The sequence below is a fragment of the Colias croceus genome, chromosome 18, assembly GCF_905220415.1.
Source record: "Colias croceus chromosome 18, ilColCroc2.1".
In the NCBI taxonomy this organism is placed as follows: Eukaryota; Metazoa; Arthropoda; class Insecta; order Lepidoptera; family Pieridae; genus Colias; species Colias croceus.
In genome coordinates this window covers 6,561,448-6,580,452 of record NC_059554.1, presented here as the reverse complement: position 1 = coordinate 6,580,452, position 19,005 = coordinate 6,561,448, and the positions used below count along the sequence as shown (strand labels likewise).

Genomic DNA, 19,005 nt, shown 5'->3' with positions numbered 1-19,005 from the left:
ATAAGTTTCGAAGTAAAGTAAAGTAAATAAAAGTCTAGTGAAAAATTTCAAAGGCAAGAACAATAAATCTCCGTAGATCTAAGAACTTACAGCTATATAGTAATATTGATTTTTATATATTACGATTCTTACTTATGATTGATATGATTTTATGTTATGTTTCAGGTTTACAAACAAAAGCTCTACGGGAAAGCATTGAATCAAGCCATCAATAAACTCCACTAATAACATACATACTATCATTTATATTTACTGCTTAGTTCTTTTTGCACAATTATGACCACTTGACATGCTTTAAAGAGTTGGCCTTGACAGCGATGAGGATTTTGCCACCAAAAAGCGTAGTAAAGTATAAAAATCTAATTTTTATACGCTCATTTGCGACACTGTTTTATTTAGTTACGCCCTTCACCGACACCTTTAAACTTTATAGCAATCAACGCTAACAGAATTTGTTCCGGCTATTTCATTGTAATTAACGAAATTGCTTTTTTATAATGACATTAAATTGCTTGAACTAACAAGATGTATAAACAAATTTTATTTAAAAGACAAATTGGCATGTGCAATTTCGCATTCTTCAACGTAGCATACTATCTACGATATAACGATGTATATGATATTCTCGGTATACGCTTTGGAAGATATTGTCAAGTGTACCAAGAGTCTCAAGATAATCTCGTATGTGTGCTCAACCTACGATTGAACTCGTCAAAGCTAACTGCTAGGTTGCTACTCAGGGCGGCTCAGTCAAAAATTTCCTTCGTGCGATGCGCACGTGTTTCGTCGCTCGCTAGTTCACAACATCGTAAACGAAACTTTTGGAATGAAAATTTTTAATTAACTGAAACACATTTTTTATTGTTCCGCGTGTGATAGTGGTTTTGTACTTTATTGTTGTATACGGTTTTTGAGTTGTTCTGTGGATTTTGAGTGGATATTTTTTTGGATTTTGGGTGAGTACAACCACGTTATTTTCTTAAACTAATTATAAGTTATAGAGCTTTTAATTTTAATTTTTACAGATTTGTTGAAAAACTTTGCTCTACCTAAAATTTTCTTTAGCCGTATTAATGAGTCATTAATAACAGTAACGTAAAATATATAAGATTTGCATTTAAAATAGATGAATGGGAAGTATCTAAAGCGAGAAGCAATATATTGTAAGTATTAAATTTTTTAATACTTTTTAATGAAAATGAACGCAAGAGCATTTGCTCTACCAAAAAATTTCATTATTCGAATTGATGTGTTATTAATAACAGTAATGTAAAATTTATGATGTATTTAAAATGGATTGGAAGTGTCTAACGCAAGAAGCAATGATGTTTATTTAAACGCACAATTAGAAACAGCTGATGAATTAATTACAAGTTTGGAAATGACTGAGCATCATTAAAGGGCTCGGATTCACTTTGTTGTAGCCGCCCATTAAATATGAGGAGTCTTCATTTTTAGGCCATAATAATATCATTACCTTATGCTCGTTCTATGATATAATAGAGATTATCTTATAGAAAGTAGAGTCGTGTAGGATATATTTTATTTTACTCCTGTCTCAAAGAATGATGTATTGGTAATGTTATATTGTTCTTATTAGTTTAATATTATATGTCTGTATTGTTATAAATCTGTAGAAGGGTCAATTCTGTACATTGAAAATATTGAAAAAATAAATAGCAGGGGTGTTACTGGATCGATACCAAGCCCAAATATGTGATTAAAAAAATTTTTTTCTGTCTGTCTGTCTGTCTCTCTGTCTGTCTGTCTGTATGTTCAGGCATCACGTGAAAACTAACGGTTCGATTTCGATGAAACTTGGTATAATTATACCTTATTATCCTGGGCATAAAATAGGATACTTTTTATCCCGGAAAAATACGTAGATAGAAAAAAAAATCTTAATTTTTCTTAATTTTTCCGCGCGGACGGAGTCGCGGGCGGAAGCTAGTCTATAAATATATTAAAAAAAACATTAATAGGTATAGGTATATGTTATTGAGCGAAGGTTCGGGTAAGGATTTATTTCTCTTCTTAGGTTTTCCTTGAATGTCTTAGCCAATTCTGGGAATCTGGTTAAGAAACTTGATCTGCGACTTAATATATTAGTCATATAATAGGTAGGTATATATTTTGAAAATACATCGAAGAGAAATAATACTTCTATAGGTACCTACGTATAAAGAATATTTTTATCATAAATATACTTTATAAGTTTATAATATGACTAGGCAGGTTACCTAAATGGTAGGACGAATAAGATTATGTTTTATTTTTGCTTTTATTTTCTAAAAATAATGTTTTAATATTTGTATTCCAAATAAACAATAAGATTAAAATCTGTTGTTGATAATGAAGAGAGATACATTTACCCTTTATGGTACCAACTCAATAATAATATTATGTTATAACTTAGGTATAAAGCAAGGTGGGAAATGAAACCGGTTTCACGATGGTACAGGTTTTTTATAGTTGTACTGTTTAATAAATAAAATTGTTATTGGTTTGTGCAATATTAGCATATTAGCATATGTATCATCTTTCCTACGTTTTAGCATTTCCTCTCTTCAATTTAAACTATACTAGCTGTGCCCCGTGGTTTTCTCCGCATTGCTCCACTCCTTTTAGTATTAATATGATTATTATATAGCCTATATCCTTCCTCGACAAATGAACTACCTAGGTAGGTATCTAACACTGAAATATTTTTTCAAATCCGACCCGTTGTTTTGGAGATTAGCGCGTTCAAGTAAACAAACAAACTCTTCAACTTTATAATATTAGCATAGATTTTAACGAAGTTACTAAAAACAAAATTACGCTTGTGAAATTATTTGAAAGTAAAGTTCACATCTCGGACTAAGTAAAATATAAAGATTTTACAATGAGCTTTCAATATAAAATCGATATCCTTTCCTTAGTCCGAGATATGGTCTTATATAACTTTACTACTTTAAAAGAACTCCACTTAGACCAAGGTGTGCTAGTTTAGTAATTATGAAGTTATTGTTAAAGAATCAGTAATAACATGTCCATTCAATTCATTTATGCGAAATAAAAATGAAATAAATATAATTTTGGAAGCATTTGTATAGCTCTTTCAAAGCTTTCTGTGTTTGAATTGACAATTCTCAACCAAATCAGGCGAAAAATTATTAATAACTATTCTATGTTTATATTTATACTAGATATGCCACCCGCAGCTTCGCCCGCACAGTCAAAGAAAACCCCGCATAGTTCCCGATCCCGTGGGATTTCCGGGATAAAACCTATCCTATTTCCCGGGGTAAAAAGTAGCCTAGGTATGTCTTTTTTCGGGTATCAAAATATCTCTATACCAAATTTCATGCAAATTGGTTCATTAGTTAAGGCGTGATTGAGTAACAGACAGAGTTACTTTCGCATTTATATTTATAATATTAAGTTTGGATTAATAATGTGAAAATCTTTTGTTTAATATAGAAAGCTTGACTACTAGGTACTACTAGGTACCTACTCCTTTGAACCATAGAGGTATTAATTCCTAGTCTTCGATCATTTATAACAACTTTTGTCGTAATTAATGATCGAAGTTCCTAGTAAGTACACATTATATTCTTAACCTAATAAATATTAATAGAAAAATGAATCAAATTTATAGGTACATAAGTTTCGCTTTAAAAATATTGACACGTCGGAAATCTATACTAAAATTATATACCTGCAGAGTTCGTTTGTTTGTTTGAACGCGCTAATCTCAGGAACTAAGGGTTCGATTTGAAAATATATATCACTGTTAGATAATCCATTTACTATATAGGCTCTATATCATCACGCTAAGACCAATAGGAGCGAAGCAATGCGGTAAAACCTTAGGGAACAGCTTTCAGAAATTACGTTTTAAAACCATTATAATGTCATTAATATCTAATTGATATGTCATTGTTACAATGCAAGTGTGGCTTAACAATAGTCTGTTAGGTTAGGTATCATTAGTGGGCTAACTAAGCTGGAATAATTTAGATTTTACCGGGCTGTCTCGCGTAACGCGTTATGAATAAATCGTTGGCTGCAGTTTCATACAAGTGTTATAATGAAGTAATTTCAATATAATTTACTATTGTTACTTGATTTATTATAATGATAATTAATCTAGTAACAATAATAGTACATAAGGATGTACTATACCTGGGGTCTTATTATGACTTCTTATTTCCAGACTTGAATTGAACTGACTGGCTTCATATAATATCATAATTAACCATGGCTGGTTATTGCGATCATAATATGAATTTGCCAGTCAATTCAATTCACGGCGTAATCTGTATGGAAATAAGAGGTCATAATACGGCCCCTGTACTATGCAGTTACTTGTTTTTATTTTGCATGATTTTACGAATTTCTTTCGTTTTATAGGTTACCTAAAACAAGATTTTATTACTGAGATAATATATTGTCAATCTAGCTTTTATGTAGATTTTATAGCCAACTCATTTTATACAAAAATATTCCTTGAATTAATCGAAATTAGCCAACACATTTTATTCAAAAATATTTCTTGAATACCTAATGCTAAAATTGTCGAATCCAAAATTTATGGATAATATTCCAGTCCATCAAGCTTTTATTCAAATACTAGCTTCCGCCCGCGACTCCGTCCGCGCGGAAAAATTAAGAAAAGTTAAGATTTATTTTTTTCTACGTATTTTTCCGGGATAAAAAGTATTCTATTTTATGCCCAGGATAAAAAAGTATAATTATACCAAGTTTCATCGAAATCGAACCGTTAGTTTTCACGTGATGCCTGAACATACAGATAGACAGACAGACAGACAGACAAAAATTTTTTAATCACATATTTGGGTTTGGTATCGATCCAGTAACACCCCCTGCTATTTATTTTTTCAATATTTTCAATGTACAGAATTGACCCTTCTACAGATTTATTATATGTATAGATTATGAAGATTCTATTCTCGTGTTATATTTCGATTTCGTGCTATTAACAATAAAAATAAATTCCATTCATTCCATAACCATTTTGCACACACGCTATTTCTTACCACGTATTCAAAAGTTTCCAACTTTTACCATTTGCTTTGTTTGCAAACGGATGGTATAACAACTGGAGGCTACGGGATATCCATATAAATGTGTATTATATAATTCATGAATATTTGCGGCGGATTTTTAGTTGGGAAGCAAAATAAGTTGCTCTAATTTTCATTCTATCTAATGGGAATTCGAAATGTATCTTTAGATGTCTTGCAAGTCGTAGATCGTAGTCGTTTTTTTTATTTTATTTTTAATTGTAGATAGGGAAGCGCTTGACCATAATCTCGCCTGATGGAAAGCTGAAGAAAGGAAAGATGTTTTACGATGGTACGCGCTTCCCTAGCAGGTTGCTACCCGTTAACACTTGATTGAAGACCCCCATATTGTCGTATTGCCACCTGAAAAATTAACTACAAAGACTTTAATAAGCTGCAAACCATTTGTAGTAGGTACCTATACATTGTAGCATAAGTATTGTAGTGTAAAGTTGCCTTTCAACCTCTTTGTGTTTATTTTAGTATTTGATTTTAAGAAGAGTACGAAAATAAGCAAGATTGACATCCCATTTAAGTCAGCCCTTTTACATTTGCGTATTATAATATATTGTAGAACTAAGTTGTAGAATATATTTTCTAAATGTAGAGAAAACGAACAAGCTAGATTAAAAATTATACTTCCTATCATTATGATTTAAGGCACTTAAAAAAATACTATCTGCCGCAAAATAACAGTAAAACCGTACTTATACAATATTATAATATGTACTTCATTTTTTATTTATTTTAATTTCTAAAATAATTAAGAAACAACACGTTTATGTTTATTAAATAACATTCCGCAATTAACAAAATAATTAGCAATTGCTCGGGATACACCAAATCTTACATTATACATCGTATTTTAGTATACTGTATTTTAGAGACTTTAAGCCTTAAAATTGGGTCAATACGAAACAGTCACGCAACGACACCCTCCAAGTAAGAGATCGGTGTTAGTTGAATTCTTATGTCATCACGTTGAACTATTATAGTCGAGCCAATTTAATAGGCAACATTTGACGTCTATCAATTTTATCTACGAAGAGAGGTAACCTGCTTAAAAACATCGATTAAAGTGAATTAATCGATACGGATTTGAAACATTTGTCAATCGAATTAATTAATTTATGATGATTTTTATTCACAAGTAATCAATGCATTCGATTCTAGATGTCAGATTTCGATTTTTAGAGTAACGTCTCTAGTATTTAAAAATAAAAAAGGTTTATTGACACAAAATTGTAGCGACGTCAGTTCTTCAATTCAGAAATTGTTTATTATGTTTAGAATGGTTTATCAGTAAAATGAAATCTTAAAATTACTTGTATCGGTCATCATTATTATAAATATGTAATCGTAATTGAAAAAAGTTAAGCAAATGTGCAGTTCTAACAAAACGAAATATTATGTTATTCTATGTCGTCGTTACTAGGTTACGTTGTTGAATTTTGTTGAACTGTCAAATGTTGCCTATTAAAATGGCTCTACTATAGTGTACGAATTTATTAGGTACCTATATTTTTACTACATAGTATAAATCAAAGTCGCTTTCCGACGACTGTATGCTTAGATATTTAAAATTACGCAACAGATTTTGATAGATACAGTGATTCAAGAGGAGGATTCGTTTTAGCATTGTATGAGACAAAGCGGACGAAGCCGCGGACGTAAAGCTAGTCAAGAATAAAGGTATTTTCGCATAAAAGCTTTCCTTTTAATTAACGATAAACGATAACAGTGATGGAATTTTGAGATTAACGGATTACAATTATTTTTTTCATTATATAATTTGACTCGTGGTTTTGCACACTTTACAACGAGCATGGTCACGGGGAGATTCAATAAAAAAATATATTAATAATTTATTGTTTGCTTACAATAAAAAATACTTTATATTTTTATTGAACTCCCTACTAAATATATTTACATTAATTATATTATGTATTATACGTATATCTATCCTCTACCTTAGGTGGCCTGGAAGAAATTGCTTTTAAACGATAAGGTCACCTTTTGTACATTACCTCGCATCCATACAAATATATATACTGTACATTGTAATGTTAAATAGTGTGGTACAATAATGGTTAAATAAATAAATATTGAAATACTGATTTTATATTGTATACAAGAGATTATTTGACATTGACAGCGCTTGTCAGTTGTCGTTCAATCAAACTCATCCGAGCTTAATTTACGAAAAAATAAATAATAACAACATAAGTACCTACTTTATCACAATTTCCGTGAATAATGATGTTATTTGTTCTATGTGTTTATTTACAAGGAAAATGGAAAAGTTTCATAAATAATATATTATACGATCTATATTTCAAATTGAAAAAAACAGATCGACTGATTTTTATATATTAATACATAAAACACATGAAAATATAGCCTATGTGTCTCAGGAAAAAATGCAAGACATTGGAGAAAGAATTTTAAATTGATTTAAAATCGGTCCAGTAGGTAATTTTTGTGCGAAAAAATTACAAATAAACAACATCAAATTTTCCTCTTAATAGATATTTGGTACGTCTGAGAATCGGTTGTAATCTATTTTTCATACCCCGAAGACCTAATTTATAAACGTAAAATAAAGTTTACCGGATTTGCTAGTTACTATTTAATATATTCCTGTATTAGAAATTCTATTTTTGCATATAATATATGGAATTTCCATTAACATTTCATGCAAAGTTAGAATATTACGGCAGAGATAATATCCGTCTAGTACTATAATTGCTTATACCATAATACCACGAATCGATTCATTATGTACAAGCTAAATTTAGCGTACCTATTTGAAATAACGCTATAATATTCAAGTTAGATTACTACGGTTAATAAATAAATAAATAATAAATATTAGGACATTATTACACAAATCGACCTAGTCCCACAGTAAGCTCAATTAAGGCTTGTGTTGTGGGTACTAGGCGACGATAAATATAATATTTAATAAATACATATATAGATAATAACACCCAGACCCAAGAACAAATAATTGAGTTCATCACACAAATATTTGCCCTGACCGGGGAACGAACCCGGGACCGTCGGCTCAGTAGGCAGTTACTTTACCACTGCGCCAACCGCGTCGTCGAAAATGACACATACATTATGATAATCCTTCCTACTAATATTATAAATGCGAAATTTTGTGTGTATGTTTGTTACTCTTTCACGCAAATACTACTGAACCGAGGTTTTATCCCGGAAATCTCACGGGAATGGGAACTATGCGGACTTTTCGTTGAAAACGCGGACGAAGCTGCGGGCGGAAAGCTATGTTATATAACTAATATATATTGACATAAATAATTAAGTAGTTGCTGATCGTAAATTTGTTCACGTGGTTGCAGTTAAGTGTAATATGTCAATAAACACGAAAGCTATCGATATTTTTAATTATTGTGTAAAACTCGTTTATTTATTCGTAGGCGGTTTCAATGAAACAGACACTGAAAATAAAACTCAATAATAGACTCCAAAGACAGTTTACCTGTTTTCCAGGAGTGCAAGAATAACAAATTGAGAATAAAACAAGAATAAAAAAACACAGTTAAACAGTGTTAACTACAATAGTAATCTATATAAACTCCCTAAAATATTTTTGCCTAAATATAAGCAAGTAACTGTGCCTCGCGGTTTTACCCGCATTACTCCGCTCCTGTTAGTCTCAGCGTGATGATATATAGCCCATAGCCTTCCTCGATAAATGGGCTATCTAACACAGAAAGAATTTTTCAAATCTAACTAGTAGTTCTTGAGATTAGCGCGTTCAAACAAACAAACATACAATAAATTTTCTTTTAAACTTTAGCTGTAACACTTGCGCCGTAACATACATTAAATTTACCTCACGCAAATAGTCAAAGTAATTCATGAACGTGTAGAATAAGTTTCCTTCGAGCTTTCGCTACAGGAATAGCCTTGCTACGTCCTAAAATATTTTCGTAAAACTCCGATTTAAGCTGGAAAGGCATCTGTAATATCTGGCTTGGTAATTTCCACGCGCCATTTATGTTGAAACATTTTAATATGAATTGTATAATAAATAGGGGAATTGTAGCTATTTCGGGGTTTCTCAGATATCGTATTTAACCTTACCCTATAGGTACTAAAGGTAGCTTTGGTACAAGTTAGGCTAAACTTTGTTTAACTGTTCAGCAAACAGTTTCGAATCAACCAAACAGTTACTTGGGTGGTCTGTATACTTCTATTATAGATAGAGTACTATATTATCTATGGCTAGAGTAAGGTTTTAGAGTAGCTATATCCACATGTTTTTTTTTTTTTATTTATTAATTTACACTATATTTTAACACTATATAACCTTAACAAATTTTCGCCAAACTGTAAAACAGTTTGTTGGCGATGCGCTCCTACTTATTATAGATTACCCTGGGTTATACATTGCCAAATTAGTTGATAAACAAACACTTAAATACCGCTATAAATGACATACATAGTATAAAACAAAGTCACATTTCTCTGTACCTATTTATACTTAAATCTATAAAACTAAGCAACGGATTTTGATGCAGTTTTGTTTTTCTTCAACTGTTAGAGTGATTCAAGATGAAGGTTTCAGTATAAATAATCTATATTATGTTAAGTTTCAGCCAACGCGGGCGAAGCCGCGGGCGGAAAGCTAGTACTAGATATTTGACAAAATGTATTTTTTTAATTTACTCTTTACAGATCCTATTTTTAATTTATTTTCGTCTAGTAAAATCGGGTACATGTTACAAATTTTTGGTATATAATATTTTCTAGATCGCTGGTCATAACAATTTTTTGTTATTGGTACATAAAATTTTCTTACTTTTGACGCTCTTGTATTAAATCTAAACTGTTTTACAATTTTAAAGTCATTACTATAATATGTATCTATGGCATTTAAATATATAGCCTTATAATTTACAGGTAGGATGTTACAATATGGAAATAATTTGTCATTATTTTTAAACTTCTTTCGAACTTTCTTATGAACTAAATACTTAATTAATCTTACTTGTAGGTTCTTAATTTGATCTAAGTATGTTTTAAAAGTTAATCCATAACAACTCAGTCCATAACTTATTATTGAGTCAGCAAGTGCATAGTAAACAACGTACAGAGTATGTTTATTTAAAATCCGACTTAGGTAGTAAAACTGTCCCAAGACTGATCTCAAACGATTACACACATAATTTACATGTAATTTCCAATTAAAGTGTTTATCAATTGTCAACCCCAAATATTTAATATTGTCAACGACATCCAATTTACTACATACACAGTTAGTTTTATTATTATGAAAACATTCATATGTGTGGCCTATTAAATTAATTTGAAAAGCTGAGTTTTTAGCATTTTTATTGTGTGGTGAATAAATATATAGACACTTAGTTTTTTGTATATTGAGAATTATACCATTGTCATGTGCCCACTTACACACGTTCTCGAAATCACTCTGTACCTTGTCCACCATGACTGCTGTGTCGTTGCCGGCGAGCAGCAGGCACATGTCATCTGCGTACATACAGACCTTACAGTTCTTGACCACATTCGACACGCTGTTCACGTGCATAATATAACCAACCGGGCCGAAAACGGAGCCGGTCGGGACTCCTAGCTCCACAGGTATCTCAGCTCCAGTCGTTCCATTGATGACGGTACGTAAAGTTCTATTCGCCAAATATTCTCGGAACCATTGGTTAATTGGTCCCCTTACCCCACATTCGTCCATAGCCTGTAAAAGCTGCTCGTGACCCAGCGTGTCGAATGCTTTTTTATAGTCTATAAACAGTGCCAGGACCCGCTGCCCACCGCCAAGCCCTGTGTTCACATAATCTGAAAAGTCAGTTAAAGCCGACGCAGTACTACGACCCTTCCGGAAACCATGCTGTGTTTGAGACAATACATTATTACTTTCCAAACAAGTGTTGATAATTATTAAAAAAACAAAATACCCGACTGCACACTAAAAAAAGAGTAAAAATCCTATATTAATTACTCCCGTGATTGAAATGAATCTAATGATACCGCATACATATTTTTTTAAAGGGAAATTTAGAAAAAATATTATTATGTCTTTATCCCGTGAGACTTTTAGGATAAAATGTATCCTATGACACTCCCGTAATCAAGACAAATCTAACGATACCTCATACATCAAAATCCATCAAGCCGTTTAGGCTACAGGTGGTCACAAAGGAAAAGACATACATACATACTTACATACACTCGAAAAACATTACCCTCCTTCTTTGGCAGTCGGGTAAAAAGAACTTATTTGTTGAATAATTATTTTTTCTACAATTTTATTAATTACGCACAAGATGGCTATAGGTCTGTAATTAGAATAATCCAAATGACTACCATGTTTATATATTGGCCTAATTAGAGATTTCTTTAGTTCTGTTGGGTATTTTCCATTTGATATACACATATTTATGAAATTTGCCAGAACGGGACTGACTTTTTCTTTAACATATTTTAAATCTTGAACCCTAATTTTGTCTATGCCTGGGGCTTTATCACAGCTTAATTTGTCAATAACCTTCTCAACCTTCTCTTTGCTCACTTTTAAAAATCTAAAAGAAACATTACTCGTTTTAACATATTCATTACGATCTAAAAATTTTTGATTACATTTATGTTTTATACTTACAATTTCTTGTGTAAATGTTTTTGAAAAATTATTACATATACTCTCAATGTTCTCATTCTCGCCCAAATATTTCATTATTGTCGCATCTACATTATTTTTGCTACGTCCCAGCCATTCATTAATTTTACACCATATTTTTCTAAAATCCCCTTCACATTTTTGTAGTTCCCCCTGCTTATATTTATTTTTGGTAGCATTTATAATTTTATTTGTTTTATTTCTATACCTAGTATATTCTAATCTTTTATTCATATTTTTAGGATATTTTTTCCAGGTTCTGAATAGTTCATCTCTTCTCTCAATCATTCCCTTAATTTTTTTAGTTACCCATGGTTGTGTTTCCCTATGAGAATTTTGTACAACTGCCACTTTAGAAGAATTATAAATGCTGCCAAACAACGAACTCAATGTTTCATACAACAACAATGGGCAATTTAATGTCAACAATTCCGACCAATCAACATTATCTAATTTACTTCTAACTAATTTATTACACAAAGTATACTTTAATGTCGGTACATACGGTTCACAAACGTTTGGCACGAGATCTAAGCGCGTTCCTATCAGGTGATGATCTGACAGCTTACAGGTGAGCATGTGTGCAGAGACGCTCGCCGCGTTGCGCGTACGCACCCACACATGGTCAATGCACGACGACTGCACGACGCCGTCAACGATCGCCTCGCGCGTAATCTCACTCGCCGGTATTGCACATCTTAAGCCGTATTCACACATCATATTCTTATATTGTGAAATTGTGTTATTCAGTCTGTTGTTTAACAAGTCCAAGTTTACGTCACCTATGAATAATATATCATCCGATGGTAATATCTGCTTAAGTAGAAGATCACACTCACTCAAAAATTGCAATCTGTTGGTGTTCGACGGTCGGTACGTTGCGATTATGTGAACTATGTTTTTGTCTGTTTTTAATTTTCCAACTAGTATTTCCGAGGCTGAAGTTTCTCTTATGTCTGCGTAAAAATTCAATGAGTTCTTAGAGTATATCAATAAGCCCCCTCCCCTATTATTTTCTCTTGTATTTGCATGTAAGTTGTATTGCGGTATTTTATAAAACGATAATTCTTCTTTTTTTACATTTACTTCCGATAGTATTATTATATCTATTTTTTCATCGCAAAGTTGTAGTAAGACCATAAATTCACTAAAGTGTTTTCTTAATGATCTTATATTTAGGTGTACTATATCTAATTGTTTTTGTTTGCCTTTAAAATATTTGCTCCAATCTTTCGTATCATTGTATCGAGTATATTCTATTCCATCATCCAAATTGTCAAGTGAAGTATCCATAAAAGATTATAAAATATATTTTAATACTGTATGTATGAGCCTTAACACAGTTACGATAAATAATAGAATAAATACAGTATTACGTTGCTAATTACTCGACTTGTGTTTCTTCGGTTTGAATCAGGGACTTAATATCTTCTTCACATCTTATATTAAAAATTTGCTTTTCAGACTCATTTTTTTTTACCAATATGCTACAATTTTGAAACCATATATACGAATATTTTGATCTTAGCTGCTGCTTGGCGGTCCAAAAAAGTTTGCGTTTTAATGGGGTCATTTCTTCGTTAATAAAAATCCTTTGTTGATTTTCATTACCATAAATGTTGTGGTTAGTAAGAAGTATTTTTCGTTTCTTTATCCACCGGTCCCTAGCCGCCTTGGACCGAAGCGTAAGAAGGATCGGGCGCGGTCGACGCGGCTTATCGTCGAGTTTTGTTACTACCTTCTTTTCTGGCGCGCCTACCCTCTTTATGTGAAGTCCCATGTCCCCTAATGGGGTAAGGGGCAGATACATTAGTACTGTTTCACGGATCGATTTTCTTTTAGGGACAAGTAGGTGATCAGCCTTCTGTGTCCTGCCAGACCAAGACAATTTTTTTTCTTCGTCCCCACCGGGAATCGAGGGCCCTTCGGTGCTACGCTCACGCGTCAACCACTTTACCAAGGAGGCGGTCCATATTGTCTTTATGTGTTACTATGTACATTGTACACATTTATTAATGTGAAAGTTTATGTATTTAGGAAACTAGTGGGCCGCCCCGGCTTCGCCCGTGGTACATATTTCACAATAAAAGGTAGCCTATGTCCTTTCTCGGGTATCAAAATATCTCCATACAAAATTTCACGCAAATTGGTTCAGTAGTTTAGGCGTGATTGAGTAACAGACGGACAGACAGAGTTACTTTCGCAGTTATAATATTAGTATGGATGTAGCTAAATAAATATTCAGAATTGTGTAGAGCCAATTCCAATTCAATCGGCGTAAAAAGTAGTCTAGTATTCTATTCTGTGATTCTTTTCATGAACGAAATATAAAAGGCCTGTAAATCATGTCACCCATCATTCAAAACATCCAAACGTAATATTTACACTATTTAATTTCATAAGTTCTTTGTGGGTTTATAATAGTAAAAGTACAATAATATTTTTCTATAGTTCCCCAAAATATTTCCACTCTTATTATATTTTATAATAAACTTTTATATTATAAACGAAGAACTTGTAAATACTTTTCCTTTTATTTACATGTAATATAACGTAATAAGAAATTTCCTATTATATATTATGTTAAAGGTGACACATCCATTCCCGGAGAAATAAGGCTTGTTCTTATGATTACTTCATGAAACTTCATCTAAGGGATTAATCAACTATATCACCACAGAGATTAAGCGATCTCAGTGAGTTCTCGCTTCGCAAAGCATCTCACGTACGAAACTAAAACATATGATTAACTAGCTTTCCGCCCGCGGCTTCACCCTCTATCTCTAAAACCTAATCTATGTAAAGCTAAACAGTTTGTTTGTTTATTTGAACGCGCTAATCTCAAGACTACTGCTCCGATTTGAAAAATTCTTTCGATGTTAGATAGCCCATTTATCGAGGAAGGCTAAACATCACGCTAAGACCAACAAGAGCGGAGCAGTGCGGGTAAAACCGCGGGGCACAGCTAGTAAATTATATATTAAAACCTTCCTCTTGAATAACTCTAAGTATTAAAAAACCGCATCGAAATCCGTTGCGTAGTTTTAAAGATTTGTGCATAAATTGGGACATAAGGACATAGGGATAGAGAAAGCTACTTTGTTTCATACAATGTAGTGAGTAGTGATACTACAAAAATTGCTGAATCAACTTCCACTCAGACATTTATCCAGTGAATGGGAATTCTTAAGAAGCGCGATTGAATAGCCGTGAAATAAAGTTCAATGTAATTCATAGTATAAATTGAAATGAATTTTGTAAGAATACGTTAATATCTTTGTCTCGACTCTTGATTCTTATAAATCGACTGCAATTCTTAGTTATTTGAAGGTACCTAAGGAATATTCTGTAGAACAATTTAGTTACCTTTGTGTGCAGAATCAAAAGCATAGAGAATAGTGAATAGTACAAAGTGTATGTGCTCTCTTCTCGTTCAATCACTTAAAAGGCACTGTTATCCAATCTATTGTAGGTTTCAATCATTTTTCTTTTATGAATCAATACACTTTCTTATCGTGGCAGCACTGCAGTTTATACCTTTGGATGGAGCAACTGGCTGGTAAAGTACAACATTTTTATTTTTAAGTGAAAACTTTCTGTAGGCGCGAGAGTAAAATTTCAAGATCACGTCATGGAAATACCGTAAATTGAGTAAGACGACGGTTTTGGTATCTTTAAATTTTGCCAAAGAAGTTTCACTTCTGACACGTGTGCTCGGCACACACGCTCTTTTTTATTAAAGCTGACTCACTAGGAAGGTTGTCGCCACTCATGAGCGGTTTACTAGCTACAGTTTTAGGCTTTATTCTATAAGGTGTCCATGTAATAATAATATTTTAATCTTTACTTAATATTATAAAGCTGAAGAGTTTGTTTGTTTGTTTGAACGCGCTAATCTCGGAAACTACAGGTCCGATTTGAAAAATTATTTCGGTGTTAGATAGCCCATTTATCGAGGAAGGCTTGAGGCTATATATTTATCATCTCACTAAGACTAATAGGAGCGGAGCACTGCGGGTAAAACCGTGGAGCACAGCCAGTTAATAATTGCTTGGAAACACCAAGGCAGGTAACTTCTTCCACACCAGCGAGTGTTTGAAAGCATAAATTAGCTTAGTATCTAGTATTAATAACATGTCTAGAACAGGCATAGAATACTAAGAATTGTGAAAAGCAGCTCACTTGCTTTAATAATCAATTCAAAGATAGGGATTTCTTAGAAAAAAGATTTATTCCAGGTAACATCGTAGGTTTGGATTTACATAGAGCTCTAGATTATTTTTCTATTCAATCTGATATATTTTTATGCTGAAAATATAATCCAGTAGGAAACGAGGGCATATTGAATATTCAGTGAAGCAATATTTTTATTTATATAGAAGCTCCCTAAAAACGTTTAAAATGCTTCTATCCAATTTTCCCGCGCCGACGATTTCTCCTGCGATGCAGTAAATAATGACAAAAATATTAAAAATTCAGTTTGAAACAGATTTCACTGTAACATATATATACGTTTATATTATACTAGCTTACCGCCCGTGGCTTCGCACGCTATATCTTAAACTTAATAAATAATTTATAAAAATCTTCCTCTTGAATCACTCTCTATCTATTAAAAAAACCACCTCAGAATCCGTTGCGTAGTTTTAAAGATTTAAGCATACAAGGGGACATAGGGACAGAGAAAGCGACTTTGTTTTATACTATGTAGTGATGTATTTATACCTACTAAAAACATCAATCCAATTTTTACAACGCATTCAAATTTCCCAACCATGTTACCTATTAATATTATTCTATTAATACAAATAATATGTAATTAATGAGAACGTTTTCAAGAATACAATGTAATTAATTTATTTCTAAGTATTGAATCACAACGCAGATTTATATGTGAGAGAATTATAACATAGTAGTTGTTATGTGGCTATACATTCCTATTATAATGTACTCTATGGTGTACAACATAGTGTTGATATTCAATTGATATGAAATGCATGGGGCTACGGGCCATGCTATGGTTTATATTCCTTGAGTCAGTAGCTCGATGATATAGTCTCGGTGTACTACCATCGACCGCGCAAGGTGTGCGCACTGAGTCATTATTTAATATTATTTCACATATCTACCTAATTACAATTAATTATGGAGAGTTATTTAAATTCTCCGACATATATGTTTTTGCAATTAACCTAAAAGTACTGTGTTCTACAATACGGCTAGACTTCAGTAATTTATAGTGTAAAGCCCGTTCCTTAGGTCTTTATCTTAATAAAAACAGCTCTTCATTATTTTCTTATCTGATCTTTTTCTCTTCACATTATTTTATTATCTATGTATCTCTCTGTGCAAAACAGACTACAAAAGAATGTACGAATTCGAATTTTATTCAAAATACAAGCAAAAATCAGCGCCAACGTAAAATATTTTTTTTTTTGCAGCAAACTATGTTTCGTCACAATAATTGATGTAGGTATGGAGCAGGTTTTTCAAACCCACTTTTATTGTTACGACGCTCACACGTACACAACAATTTTATTATGTCAAATAATGATATATTGCGTCGGTCTAATGGCTCTATACGTGTATTTCTTTAGACGTATACAACTACAGCTCTATTAATATAAATATGAATGCCTATTTCCCTTTGTCACGGCATCACGCGTGAACGGCTGGACCGATTTCTATAATATTCTTTGAAGTACGAGGATGGTTCTTATGGAGAGAAAACGTAAACATGTACCACGGACGAAGCCGGGTTGGAACGCTAGTCTACTAGAAGACTGAAATAATTGTTTCCAAATAAGTGCTCACCTACAGATCGGTTTTTGTAAAGTTTGGAAGTGGAGCGGTGGTCTTGGCAGCGTGCTATCTACAAGAAATCTATCCAGTGAAGAAATCTTTTTGTTAACAGCTTCGGGGAACTTTTACCTCCAATATTAGACGGTTATCTACTACCTTTTTAGATTTAGCATTTCTATTATATTTTCTTTATAATTTCAATAATATTGGATGTCACCAAGTGTGTGTATAGAGCGAAATTACCCAATCGACTATTACCTAGATGATATAATGTGTTATAATATATTAAATATATAATATATAATATAATATATTAAATACTAAATCTAAAAAATAAAACATGTATCAAAATAGATGATATTTTCTATCATCAGTGAAAACGGCATGTTACAATACATTCAATCAACAATAAACAAGAACAATTGCTTCATTTAAATCTCACATTTACTCAACACGTCTCATTTGCATTCGTATTACAAACAATAATCACGTGTACGTTTCAATCGATACTATCTTGACGTATAATCCGTATAAAGAGACTTATAAACATCCATCACCCATGGTCTTAATACCTTTAATCAGCCAGCGATACACACGTCAGGCTCACAATGCGTTCAAATTGAGGAGATGGCAATAAAGTTTAATTGACAGCGGATGAGAAATTGCGTTGTTGTTACTAGCCTCGTTTTATTGAGATTTTATACACAAACACCTAGGGGTTTTCCGAAGGATTTATGAGAAAATTCTGTAACACAATAGAGCCTATGGAAAATATTATGTTAAAAATACGCGACTGGTTAATAATACTTTTCCTAGAATTTAGTATCCTCTAAATGTCCTTTTTTATGTATTATGCCTTAGATATTGATGTGTTTTATGTAAATATTACAGGAACCTTAATAATAGAGCCACTTGCACAAGTAAGGCGAACGACATATCAATTTAAAGTCAATAAAATTGTTTACGATAAGTGTATAGAAAGAAAATAAAAACACTCTTTAAGCCTAGTCTTATTTAACTATGTATTAATAACTCAACTATGTAACCAAATTTCGTCATCCTGCATGTCAAATTGATTTATATTTAGGTACATTGGCTATTTATATGGCCCTATTCATTCTCGCATGGGCAAGATCTGGCAGATGCTCCTCGATGAAATTACTATCAGATCCTTTTTTGCCGAACCCGATATTTTATAAGCTTTTTATGACTCGCTTCTTCAACATTTATAATGGGATTTTCAAGTACTTGCTCGCAATGACATCTTATAAAAATGAATCGCAATATGTGTTGGTAAGCGCATAACTCGGGAACGGCTGAACCGATTTCGTTAATTCTTTTTTTTATATTCCTTGAAGTACGAGGATGGTTCTTGGAGAGAAAACGTAAACATGTACCACGGGCAAATCCGGGGCGGACCGCTGGTTTGATATAAATTTGAAATATTTGTGA

General features: G+C 32.5%; 1 protein-coding gene across 3 annotated transcripts in view; it reads left to right on the top strand.

Annotated features, from left to right (window-relative positions):
• Positions 1–762: 762 nt before the first annotated feature.
• Positions 763–19,005, top strand: part of LOC123699989 (hemicentin-1-like) — a 91,269-nt gene continuing 73,026 nt past the window's right edge. For all 3 annotated transcript variants that reach the window (XM_045647065.1, XM_045647064.1, XM_045647066.1), the window contains exon 1: positions 763–956. The gene's annotated coding sequence lies outside the window, so the exon portion shown is untranslated. The remainder of the gene's footprint in view (positions 957–19,005) is intronic.